The 14,213-nt window shown below is 40.7% G+C and overlaps 1 pseudogene; it reads right to left on the reverse strand.

Moving 5' to 3' along the window:
* Positions 1–1,653: 1,653 nt before the first annotated feature.
* On the reverse strand, positions 1,654–2,624 carry LOC101841883 (annotated as a pseudogene).
* Positions 2,625–14,213: the final 11,589 nt, after the last annotated feature.

Below are 14,213 nucleotides of genomic sequence, written 5' to 3' on the forward strand. Positions count from 1 at the left end.
TTGACACTATGAACATACAATGTCCATGTAGGAGAATATGTTGATAGTTTGTTGTCTTATGTTTGTCTATTTAGTGGGTCTCCATTGATTATCATCTATTATTCTTTAGTTTTCATAAAGTCTAGAGCTGAGTCTGCCCATCATCTTCTCTTGCTGATGCCCCCTGCTCACAGCCTCCCTAGCTCCTCTGCATCCCACAGACTTAGGCTTAGAGAAGCTGTGCTGTCCATATGTTTCCCACCCACCCCCCTGGTCTAAATTTGTTTCCTACTGTTACTCTCTCACATAAACCTACTTTTCTTTGGTAACACCTACCACAGTCTATAATTACATATGTATTCATGAGTTTATATGTGCATACTGATCATCTTCGTCAGCTTCAAAGAGCCATGAGGTGAAGAAAGTCATCCATTCTCTTGCCATTTTCTACCCAGAAGGGAGCTCAACCAAGGCATTCAGTGGGTGTTCAAGGAAAGAGGATGGGAAGGAGGAAGGAGGGGAGGATACATGAATAAACTATACATTGGTGACTGACTCATGGATCAATGTCTCCCTAGTCTCTTCTTATCCTGTGTGCTCCAATTCTGTGTCCCACTGACCCGCAAGGCATCTGTAGTTCTTCCCATAAGCATATCAATAGCCAAGTGAAATCCATCATCTTTCCCCCATCTAACACCAGCTTCCTCCTTGTGCATCCCTAATTTGCAGTGTGAAGCAACCCCTACCAGCACAGCAGTCAGAGCTCAGGAGTGACCTTCTTCCTTTTAGCTTTGAGTGAGCCAGTTCTCACCTTTCCCTCAACTACCCGCCTTCCCATCCACTCAGTCCTCCAACTTGTATCCTTGCCTGTCTTCCGCAGCCCCGCCAAACCTTCTCAGACATGCCAGCTGAACAATCCTTTCAGAACATAGATCTGACCAGGTCCCTCTGTGCTTAAAACTCTTCCAGAAACTAGCTGTGTGAGGGTTTGTAGAAGTCTTCTGTAGTAGAGAATCAATCCCCTTTGTTAACCTTAACAAATCAAGAACTAGGGATGGAGGCATACTGAGAATAACAGAGGAATAGGAGCTATTTAAAAAATGGTAGCTTGTAAAGGATAAAATTGGAGAGATAAGGACATGAAAAACTAAGATACTTAGTTTTTATTTTATAGCTTCAGATACTACTAAACTATTGATTAAACTCTATAAATATTTTAAATGCAGATATAAAAACACTTTGTTAGCTTTATAGCATTCTTATTCTCTCTGTTTGTCTTGGTGTTGTGGTTGACATGACACTTGGGTAGTTGGTTGCATTATCTATATGCAAATTTTATTATTTAAATTATATTGCAATGTATACTATACATATAGTACACAAAATAATATCCTTTAGAACAGCTATGCATAAGACATGCGAAATGGATTTTTACTCAGGAGCTGGGGTGTGACTAATTGGGAACTCATTGTTCTAGGCACGTTTAGTGATAGTTTGCAGCACAGGGCTCACAGGGCAACTGGAGTCTGCACACAATTGGTAGTATGTTTCAGAGACAGGGTACTGTCATGCTAACCAGGTCACCAGTACACAAGTGCCACTAGCATCAGAGCATAGCTGTGGGGAATTGAGGTTTTCCCAAAGCCACCTTAACACACATGCATTAATCACAGCTCAGATGAAAAGGAGACAGTGTGTGGTATCCATTAGAAACCCTGGGGCAGCCTGGACAGTGAAGATATAGAAGTGTATCTCTTTCTGATCCCTCCAAAGCCCATATATGCTCTTCTTCAAGTTCGCCTCCTCTTCAGGCGTCAGAGTCACTCCACAACATCCAAGATTCCATTCTGTTCCAGGACTCAGGGTTCACAGATGAAGAAGTCATCATTTATCCCATAAAGACCCTTAATCATGCTGAAAATTATGCATCTACCTAGGATTCTTCATCTTGCCCTCAACCAAATCTGCCATAGAGAGACCAGAGGCCCACACATGCAACCTTTGTATTTGATCACCTCACAGGCACTGTCAACTCCCTGTTTGTGAACCTTTCTACTGCTCCTCAGTTGTGCCGGTGCCTAGTTCTGGGTCGGATTATTCAGGGAGATGCCAGTAGCATCCATGGCCCTCCACATGAGCACACTAGCCTTCATACTCCCTAAGGACCCATCCATGACAGTTTAGCAGGTGGACGCCCAGCCTTTCTCCCATCAAGTAACCGAACTGAGCAGAATCCAGAGTGCAACACAACCATTTCTGATAGCTTAGCTTTGGGGAAAGCCACTTGTATTTCAAACTGTGTAGGTCAAGATATCCAATGAGTTTGAAACAACAAGCAAGTTGCAGTTTAGACTTCACAACATTGGTAATGATGATCTTAAAGGAGATCATGTTGTGTTGGACCACACAAAGCTGACTCTCTCCCTCTTGCTGCTGGTCTCCAGTTATGATAATGACCAGCTTAGAGTTCTCAGGCACACTACAGTCTTTTCCAGGGACACTTTTTGGTGTTCTAAGGGAAAGGCTGCGGTGTTAGAGATCCATCATCTCTCCCTACAGTTTTGCTTCCATGACATCAACAAGATATCAAGTTCATCTGCCAAGTCCTTCATTAAGATACTTATGGCACATGTCATGCCAACAGCACCAAGCCCTCATCAGCCAGGACTTTGGAAACAAAAATGACACAAGTGCACAATGGGCACACCCAGTACACAGCTGCAGGATCCAGGCCCTACAACAGTGGTTCCAGTACCTTTCCACTGCTCTTGGGATAAACTCTGAATTCTTTCCCACAAAGAGTTTGTACTAGCGTATCAGTCTTTATATAGATTCTCATCTACAATCTCTCATACTTCACATGTGGGATAACTCGGAGGCACCATGCTTATGGTTTTGCAGAGATGACCCCTATATCTAAATGCAGTTCCCCTCATTCTTCACTTAGTTATGGATCCCTGTTTTTTTCAGGATTCAGCTGGTGTCACTACTTCATGGATACTTCCCTAAGCCTTTCCCATCCCTCTATGCCTAGTTCTATCACAGACTAGAAAACCAAGTAAGGAATATATCCTATTTGCTTGGGACCTTCCTAAGGACAGGGACCCACACATACCCCTAGGTCAAACTTAGCACAAATATAGAATAAGTACTTTACAGGCAAAGGAATAATTTTCTTAAGTATGTCATACTTTAACAAAACAACAATTAGGCTGAAAAAAGGGGGGTTCATGAATGTGTGGACAGGTCACATAAAAAGAAATATAAATGGTTTAATCAGATGAAAAGATTAAAATGTGAATTGAAAATGATCTTGATTATGAAATACCATTTTAAACTACCAAATTTGCAAACATGTTGCTAGCTGTGTCAGCAGGGAAAGTGGGGTAGGAGACACACTGGGACTGGTGAGAATATCTAGCACTAGAACCTCTATGGAAAGTAAATGGTGATAACTGGAGATGAGAAATGAAAGCACTTTCTCCCCTAAGCAACATCACAGGTTTGAAAAGATGAACATATAAAAATATTAATTCCACTTCAGCACCGACCACAACAGTCTTTTACGTCTGTCTTTTAACTAAGTATCTCTTAAATCAGTGGTTCTCAACCTTCCTACTACTGCAACCCTTTAGTACAGGTATTCATGTTGTGATGACCCCCAACCATAAAATTATTTCATTGCTACATCATAATTGTAATTTTGTTACTATTATGAATCGTAATGTAAATATCTGATGTACAGGATATCTGACATGAGATCCCCGTGAAAGGGTCATTCAAAGCCTCCAAAAGGGGTCATGACCCATAAGTTGAGAACTTCTGCCTTAAATGTAACTTATACTGCCTTTAAGACTAGTTAATTTTCCATCTGGACTTCATTAGGAGAAAAACAGAGCACCAAAGAGATGGTTCAGTGCTTGGGTTAAAGCATCTGACCTGAGTTCAAAACCTGAGACCTGTGTAAAAGTGGAAAAAGAGAACCAGTCCCACAGAGTTGACTTCTGACATCTACATATATACCATGATATGTGTGTACCCCTTACACAATAACAATAAATAAAATTCTAAAAATAGAACAAGGTATGGTGCTACTCATGAAGAAGTAAGCTATTGATCGAAACATTAATAGCATTTACATTTTTTTAAATGTAAGTATATTTTGAATTTTTAAATTTAATATATTAAGATATTTTAAATTAAGGAACACAGTGGGAAAAGGAGACCACCAGCATAGAAGAATTTTAACCTGATGTTGTGTTTTGAAAGGACTGTGAGAAGTTAGGTAATATTCCTACTTTCCAAATCCCCTGTGTATGTCAAAACAAAACTCTACTTCTCCCAGGCTCCTTCTAGAACATTCTCATCATCAATTCATATAAAAGGAAAAAGAGTATTTTTCATTTCTTCAATTTTCTGAGCTTATAGTATATTTACATCACTCCCCCTTCCCCTTCCTCTATCCAAATCTTCACATATACACCTCACTCTCTTTCAAATTTGTGGTCTACTTCTTCATTAATTATTGGGGTGTGTATGTATGTGTGTGTGTGTGTGTGTGTGTGTGTGTGTGTGTGTGTGTGTGTGTGTGTGTGGTGTTCCTAAATACATAAATACAACTGGCTCATTCTGTAGTATTATTCATATGTATATGTTTTCAGGGCTGGACATTTGATATTGAATAACCAATTAACATGCTTTTCCCTGAGGAAGACTATTTCTCTTTCTCTCAGCATTATTTTTTAAACTTATTTTAAAATTAATAATCAATTAATTAATTTTTCCCTGCCTGACCACATTTTTCCATTTCCCCATCTCCTCCTAGTCCTTCCTCTCAACCACCTCCCTCTTCCCTATCCACTCCCTATCTCTTCCCTTCAAAAAAGTGCAGGCCTTCCATATATATCAGCCAGCTATGTAATATCAAGGTGCAGCAAGACTAGGTACATTCTCTCCTATTAAGGCTGATGAGGCAACCCATCAGGAAGAAAAGGTCCCAAGAACAAGTCACAGAGTCAGAGACGGCACCCACTCCCTCTACCAGGAGTCCCACAAGAAGACCAAGACACACAACTGCAACACATGTTCGGAGGGCCCAGGCCAGTCTCATGCAAGTTCTCTGGTTGGCGGTTCAGCTCTGTGAGCCCCATGAACCCATGTTAGTTGACTGTGTGTCTTCCTATGGTGTCTTTTGTCCCTCTGCATCCCATAATACTTCCTCCCCTTCTTCTGCAGGATTCCCTAAGGTCCTCTGTTGGGGCCCATAGAAGTAGCTCATTCCATCTTGACATAATGTCAGAGAGCTCAAACTCACTATTGCTTTTCTAAAGTTAAGCAACAGAATGTTTAACCTAAGGTGTGGCTATTGTATGTCTTGCCTTGACAACAGGATATTTGGCCTAAGGAGTAACTAATGAATGTCTTACCTTGACAACAGGATACTTGGCTTAGGGTGTGGTTACCAGATGTTTTAGTTATTGAGAAAGCAATTAAACTTGCTTGTTCTTTATATCTTGATAAGGAAGTCTTTTGCCTTCCCACCTTCTCATTGCAATATATAACAGCTTTGAATAATAAACTTGGGACTGGTCCTAATACTCACTAGGTGCCCTCAGGACTCTATCTCTTGTCTGTTGTTTAATTCTTTCCTCAATACACATTCCTCCTTTCAAGGATAGACACGATAAGTGGGATGGACCAGACAGTCCCCCTAATGTTTGACTGTGAGTCTCTGAATCTGTTTCCATCAGTTGTTAGATGAAGCCACTCTGATGACAACTGGCTAGGCAAAAATCTAAGAGTATAACAGAGTATCATTAGGAATCATTTCATTGACTCTTTTTTCTTTCTTGCCAGTCATGTTTGGTTCTATCCTAGGTCTCTGGGCTGCCCAGCCTCTGGGTCCTGACCCTCCAGGCATTGTCAAGGGTGGGCTCCCTCTCATAGTAGGGGTCTCAAGCTGGATCAGTCATTGGTTGGCCACTCCCATAATTTCTGCGCTTTTGTCCCATCATATCTTATAGGCAAAAGTCTTGGAGAGATCAGGGCTATAAGGAACATGCCTAAACATAATAAAGGCAATATACAGCAAGCCAACAGCCAACATAAAATTAAATGGAGAGAAACTCAAAGCAATTCAACTAAAATCAGGAACAAGACAAGGCTGTCCACTCTCTCCATATCTATTCAATATAATACTCTAGCTTTAGCAAGAGCAATAAAACAACTGAAGGAGATAAAGGGGATACAGATGGGAAAGGAGGAAGCCAAAGTATCACTATTTGCAGATGTTATGATAATATGTATATTCTACCAGGGAATTCCTACAACCAATAAACACCTTCATCAAAGTGGCTGGATACAAAGTAAACTTAAAAAAATCAGTAGCCCTCCTATATACAAATGATAAATGGGCTGAGAAAGAAATTAGGGAAACTGCTCTCAGCATTCTTTACTTGTCTGTAGTTCTTTGGGTAGGATTGAAGCCTAGTGAGTCATCATTGTCCAACGGTATCTGTCCCCCTTCCCCCCTGCCCCCAGCCCCATCCACATTAGGATGTCTTTTGGTCTTGTCCTTGTTCAGCTCATATTTAGGCAGTCATGTTGATGAGACATTATGGACATAGATTCTGACATTCTTAGGAGACATAATCTCACAAACTCGATGTTCCTTTGACTCTTAAATCTTTTCAGCCCCTCTCTCACAATGATCCCTGAGCCTTAGGTGCAGGAGTTGTGTTGTAGATGTATCAGTCGGTGCTGAGCTTCACAACTCAGCCCTTTGAATTGGCTGTGGTTTTCTGTGGCAAAGAGAAGGTTCCTTGATGAGAGGTATGTATTCCAAATATATTAGAAGACAATTAAGGATTGTGTTGGTTTAGTAAAGTAGTGATAGTGGTAGGTTTTTTAAGAGGAGAAAACCTGAATGATTGCTTGAATCTTCTGCTTTTCTCCAACTTATAGTAGCCTCAATAGACAATGTTTCAAAGAAGCCTGTAGCCTGAATTTCAACTGTTCTGAGATAAGGACACTCACAATTATACTGATAACATCCAGTTCTTCAGGTTGTTAGATACTAATAACTGAGCATGTCAAGAGGGTAAGGTACTATTCAGTCCTTTATTTCTCCAAATAATGTGTCATCTATGAATATATATACATATATATGTACATACATATGCCAATCAACATGAAAAAGTTATTAATTAGGATTTACGCTTCTTCATGTAATAAGAAAATCCAACCCAAATGGCTTAAATAACAAAGCTATTTGTTGCCAGCCATGTCAAGAAGCTGAAGAAAGATACTTCTGGGGTTGGTTCAACCTTTCAGCTAAAAATCTTCAAGGCTCAGCTACCATCTTTGCTCTTCTCTACATGCCCCAACCTCTCAAAATCCAGATACCCCTTGAAGACATAACAGTATAAAATAAAAAAGGCATTCTTTATTTCCAAATATCTCTTTTAAGAACAAGGAAAAACATTCCCAGTCATTGGGGCACACCCTCTGTCTTATTGGTTAGAATTGTACCATGTGTCTACACATGTGTCAACCAATCATGGATGAGAGCTTTACTATTGCTCTAGCTTAGACCTACCATTATCTTCTCTTTGGAATCCTGGAAAGTATACAGAGGGAAAATAATATAATCAGAGTTCTGTTTGTTGCCAAGTTAAAGGACACAGTTTTCTATTTTGAGTGCCTGAGCAATGTCCGAAGATACATAGTATTAAGATACATTTTGATATTTTAAGAAATTGTAAATTTTATCAGTAGTTTTCAAATTTCCCAAGACTTTTCATAATACCTAGTTTATCTAATTTACCAAAATACAAAACAGCTTGTGTGCATTTTCAAATGAAAGGTAGTCCATTCTTTTATTCTCCTGTTTGTTTTTAACTGTTTGCTCACAGTTAAGAAGTTTTGAGTACCTATATATTATACTCAAGACATAATCAACTGTGAAGAATTCAGTAATCACTAGGATTGCACTATCAAGTAGCTTATTGTTAGGGAAATGTTGAACTTTTTAAAAAATGAAATAGTTTTTCATGCTATTTTGTGAAGGTCATTTTTGAACTAAGTCCACACCAGAAAACCCACAAATGTCACAAATAATTCTAGTCTAAACCTACAAAGAATTAGAATTGACTATTTCTTAAAGAAAAAGTGACTCAATTTTTAGAGAATGTAATGTATACAAGAAATTTTAGTCTTTTTCAAATAATACCAACTACAGATCTCAAAAATATATGTGTGTATATGAGTCATAATATGAAAATAATAAAACAGTTGCAATGTGGAATATGAAAAGTATTAGGCACAGAAGTCACTTTGTCTAACCCTTTCATATATAAGTAAGAAAAAACTAGAGATCTGTCATTGTGGCAAAAAAAAAACCTTATTGTGAACAATAAGGTTCAAGGGCTAACCCAAGAATTAACCCCAAAGTTAGTATTCTACAGGACACAATAACTCTTATTTTCCCCGAAATCTAAACTAGGAAGTCTATCCTTGCATTTCTAACCTTACCAGAGGGTGACAAAAAACAACCCATGGAAAGAGAGAAGAGTTGAGGGGCAGGGAAGATAAATAAATAAGTAAAACCCAGGAGAGAAGTGTTTCCAGTCATCAGGACCCTCCTTTTCTGTCTTGTTTCCAGTGGTTTTCATCCTAGGTCATTTTCATCTGAGGATGAGAGTGTGTCTCACTCTGTAAGACTTGGAAGTAATGGCTTCCTAAGAGGGGTCTGAATGGATCTCAGTGTTTCTTACCCCTTCTTTAGAGGCCCTTGTGCAGGGAACATACATAATAAGCCTACACTCTGCATAAGAAAAGGCTTGGAGTTCCTGAGGCTGTTCACCTGGGCTTTAACTTGGATGAGTGTGCAAAGCCAGGAATATTCCGTTCTGTTCTGACAGAGGCGCGCCCACGCCTGATATTCTAGACTGTTGGCGTAATAAATCTCAGGGTTCTGACCTTTTGGTGGCAATTTCCTATTCCTGGCTGCACAAAGGAAGCTGGATCTTACATTTGACCCTATTTTTAAAACGTCCAGATGGTATGAATGGGTGTGTGGCTCAGAATGCCCCTATAGGCTACACTGTTTCCAGAAAGAACTATGTGTACCTTGGGTGTAACCAGCAGCTGTAGACAAGCAGGGTGGGGTAGTGATAAGGGATGGTGGGGGTCAGACCAGTGCCTTTTTGATTTGTGTAAAGCTGATTTTACCAGTTACCTGTAAAACGCTAAGACTTAGTTTGGATTTGGGGGTGGGGAGTAGGGCAGGGTGCTACTCCTGGTCACCTATAAATAATAGCTAAATTTAGATTGAAAAAGTCATGGAAAGGAGGGGGAGGCTAGTCCTGAGGCAGCTGCTTCTGTTCCCGCCCCACCCACTCTACACTGGAGTGGAGTGTGCTCCTCGTGGAAGGATTCGCAGAGCGATCAATCTTTTTCATTACTTTGGACACAGGCCATATTCTTCCCCCAGCTGACTGTGAATAAAAATTTACTTTGTTTCCTTGGCAATTACAAGGATTTGATGGCTAGACAAGAGGGAAAAGAGCAAAGGAAATGTAACCATAATTTCTGGAATGTTTAGGCTTTTAGCACTAATTTCCAGAGGTCTCTTTCATCTTGAGAGACATTCTCATTCCCTTTACCTGTAACTTCCTGTTTCCTCTCCCCAGGACAGCTTTCCCTTAGGTGAAGGTTCTCCTTTCTAAACAGTCACTTGGACACTCACCACTCCCAAAGGTCTTTATAGGAATCCAGACCGGTTCCTTTCTAGATGGTGGCTGGCATTCAGAGATAAGCTTAAAAATGGTAGCTTGGTTCTGTCTCAGAGGCCAGCAAACTGCAGCCCACAGGCCAAGTCTAGCTGCTGTCTGACTTTGTACAGTTCATGAACATGAGAGAGATTTTACATGTGCATATGGGTAGGATGAGGGTGGAAGAATCCAGGGAATCATAATATCTGACAAGAAAATTATATGAAAATCAAATATCAATATCCACAAATAAAGATTTGCTGGAATGTAGCTAATTCTGCTTATTTATGTCTATTTTCATACTACAATGACAGACTAAAGTAGCTACAAGAAATTGTGCAATCACCAACCTTAATATATGTACTACCTGTCCCTTTATAAAACAAATTTCAATTCCTGGTCTAAGCACATGAGAATATTAGAAATATTAAGCAACAACATATCAGAGAAATAAATTTCAAGCAAACCAAGAAAGCAAAGGATCTAAGTCCTATAGTCAAGACAAGGCAGCTGCCTTAAGGAGCAGAGTATAGGGGTAGGAGGTGAAGGCCTAGGTCATCTATGGGGCCTTGGGTAGTATTTATCCCTGGTGTACAAATAGACTTTGAGTGCCCACGCCACAACATGGGAGGCTCTCTCAGCCAGGACTCTTGGGGGAGGGCCTAGGCCCTGCCCTGGATGAAGTGACAGACTCTGGAGATCCACCATGGAGGGCCTTACCCTCTCTGGAGATCAGAGTGGAGATTGGGTGGGGGACTAGGGAACCTGGTGGGGAGGGCAGGGGAGGAGGGGAGGAAGAGGGAACTGGGATTGACATGTGAAACAAGATTGTTTCTAACTAAACAAATAGAGAGACGGAGAGAGAGAGAGAGAGAGAGAGAGAGAGAGAGAGAGAGAGAGAGAGAGAGAGAGAGAGAGAGAGAGAGAGAGAGAGAGAGAGAGAGAGAGAGAGAGAGAGAGAGAGAGAGAGAGAGAGAGAGAGATTTTGTTTGGTACATGAGGAGATTAAACAAAACAAAAACAGTGTTACTCTCTGTCATGTCTCCTTGACCCAGCTCACTTTTCAGAACTGGGAAGTCAAAAAGTCGTTGAATGAATGAAGAGGAAGACAAAAGAGAGAAGCATAAAGCAAATGAAACATGAGTTGCACACGATTGGGAATGAAAGTGCATCCCCATGACTAAACTCCAGTTAGTCTACTTTGTGTAACATACATCACTGGTTCCCAGAAGTTAGCAAAAATCCCCACTTTGGAAGCCAACATACCAAAAATGCTCACTGTGTGTGTGCTCAAGAGATGAAAAAAAAATGTCTTTATGACTCCAGTTAACTTCGCCAATGCTAATTCAAACCCACTCTCTCTCCCTCTCTCCCCCTCCCTCTTCTCTCTCTCCTCCTCCCTCCCCCTCTCTGCTTGCAGGTGACACCCACACATCTCCTTCAGCTTTGGCAGAGATGCTCACTCAGATAATAACTGGAGTTCATGCTGCACATTTTCATCTTCGTGTGTCACTGTCACCATGTAAAACCACAACTATAGGAAAACAAAGCTGTTTGCTGCTCTTCTGTCTCAACTGACATTTCCACCCAGCTCACAGTTTGCCCTTTGGAGACGAAGGAGATTATCTGTCATTGATATACCGTTGCATAATGAAGTACAAATGAAATGCAAGCTGCCCTTTCTACAACTTTTTGTCCCCTTGAGTTTGTATCCCATTGAATCCTTTCATGAAAAAGGCATGTCCTGTGTGAAGCCCGGATTCTGATCTTTGATTTGACACTAAGAATGAGGTCAGCTCATGAAATCTGGCATATTCTTGCCCTCCCCCCAACTTTCAACGCAAGTGATTTCAAGCATTTTGCCCTATGTCAACCCTGAAATGAGCAAAAGGCACTTAAGCTAGTGTTCTACATCCTTCTCTGGACAGAAACCAGGAGTTTTAAGAGCCAGAAGCCTGTGAATCTTAAAACAAACAAACAAACAAAACAAAACAAAACCTTCCTATCAGGATGCCAGATGAAGGGGAAGTGTGTTCCTGAAGAACCAAGCTCCTGTGTACCACTGCCAGCATGTCAATGGAGCCTCAGTGGAGAACTCACAGAGCCTAGAAGAAGCACACTCCCAGCAAGTTTCTGAGATGATCCCCGGACCATCTGTGTGTTGCTTCATACTGTGGTGGTCAGACCTCTATTGCAATGAACCCAAAAAAATGTCTTCTATTTGTCTTACCTATCCATTATCTGTGTTCCAGATACAGTGAGAGAAGACGAAAGATACTGCTTAAATAGAAATGTGGGTTTAGAGATGTAGCTCAGTCAGTGCTTCTGCACAAGCACAAGGACCTAAGTTTGTAACCCGAGCACTCACATAAAGAGTGAGGGACTGGTGCTTACCTGTCATAGTAGGGTGGGAAGGTGGAGGCAGGAGCTTACTGGAACTCACCGGTGTGAATTCCAAACTGAGTGAGAGTCTGTCTCAAAATGTAAAGTGCAGAATCATAGAGGAAGATATCCAACATCAACATGTATATGTACACACGTGTACTTACGCACTCACAGACACACACACACACACACACACACACACACAAGTACACAGAGATGTATACACATGTTACTCTCCCCCCTAAAAAAGGAAATTGATCTGGGCTGGGGATGCAGCTCAGTTGACTGTGTACTTGCCTACATGAAGCCCTGCACTCAATCCCCAACAAAGGAAAAAAGTGCATTTGGGGTTGTTGTCAACTGTAAATTCGCACATCTGTGTGGTTAAGGCATGGCAAAGGGGTCAGTCTGGTGATGTTATGAAATCTGCATTGTGTTCCACCTTGAAGAGGAGTTTGAAGGTACTTGAACTTCCTTTTTTAAACAGAAATGGGATCTACAATTGTCATTAGTACAATAAAGACATCCTTACTGAGATTTTTGTAGTTGTTGAATTTTCACATATATCAGTCTAGTACCTTTCCAGTTGATCTGATTTCCCTGCTGAAACATCTATGAGGCTAGCTCATTCCAGTCTTTCTTGAATAGTAGTAACTCATCTTTTTCATGCTTTCTTACATTTACTAAGTTCAATAAGTCTGGTTGCAACAAAAGAAAGAGTGTGTTTAAAGATGAATTAATTAACGTACCTTTTTTACTCCAGGTCATCTTCAAAGTAAAACTTGAAGCCAAACAAGCTCTTGTGTCTGTGATTCAAGGGCCTGCTCCACACACGATTCTCTTCCTCACCCTAAGGCCTTCTCTCCGGTCTGTATACATTTTCAGCTTGTTCTAAGTTTTATTTGTTTATTGTTCTCTTGAGCTGAAGCTGCTGCAAGCCTTTCAAGCACCCAGTTACGCCATGAACATGACAGGTGAAGAAATTAACATTTTCTGTCCTCACCATTGTTTGAGATCTTTTAGGATCAGAGACAAAGAAGGCATTTATAGACTTCATTGGGATAAATATCACTCCATAAAATTCAGAGGCAGGGTGAATTTTTAACTACAAAAGCCATATTTTCAGAAATCATAAGCTAAAGAAAGGTTTAAAGCATTGACAAAATCCTTTCCCAGAAAACAAGGATTTTAAGTTTAAAGTCTCAGTGGCAGGCATGGGATCTGTTCCTACAAAGTATTAGTCAAGGAACCTACAGAGGTCCACAAAGCAACACAGGCTCTTAGTTGCCTACTTTAACTACATGGTAAAGCTCTATTGCTGAAGATACAATGTGCTTTGATTACAGGGCAGAGAAATCAAGGTAGAACTGAACTGAGACCTTCTTTCTGGCTGTCTAACTTTCATAGTGGTTGAGAGGTGTTCAGACCACTGTGGGGTGGGGAGGGCATATAAATAGTCTTACCTAGACCTGGACCCTGAAGATTACAATATCAACCTGCCAGACAAGAAATGCCCACAGATGCAATAGTGACACAAAGGTTATGGGAGCAACCAGCTACTTTTCTGATAATATTTGAGCCCTACTCCATAGGAGGGAATTGAGAACTGATACTGTAAACCTAGGCAAAAGTCAATGACTCGTGGCTCATATGTCGTGATAGGGAAACTACTACTATTGTTTTTTTGAATGGGCATGTCAGACTGCCTTCTGAATATTTCCATTTTTACCCATAGATTAGTGCTGCTCTCAGCCTCTTTTCTGCCCTGGGTAGCAATGCAGAGACTCATAACTGTTCTTATTGGTGAGAGCAAGAGACTATTGAATGTTCAAACCCAAATGGAAGACATTTATATCAGCCTTTCCCCCAAAGCTCAGGGAACATCACAGAAGAGGGAACTAAAAGAATTTAAGAGCCAAAGAGTGTAGAGGGGTTCTGTGAAATGTTGTATTCTAGACACGGCATACCCATTGAACTCATAAACTGACAGAAGCTATGGTTAACTGCACAAGATCCAACAAGATTGTCAAGAATTCCAACGAGTGGCAACTAACTGGATTCAGTGGAGTACCTAAA

The sequence above is a fragment of the Mesocricetus auratus genome, unplaced genomic scaffold (assembly GCF_017639785.1).
Source record: "Mesocricetus auratus isolate SY011 unplaced genomic scaffold, BCM_Maur_2.0 Super-Scaffold_100010, whole genome shotgun sequence".
Taxonomy (NCBI): domain Eukaryota; kingdom Metazoa; phylum Chordata; class Mammalia; order Rodentia; family Cricetidae; genus Mesocricetus; species Mesocricetus auratus.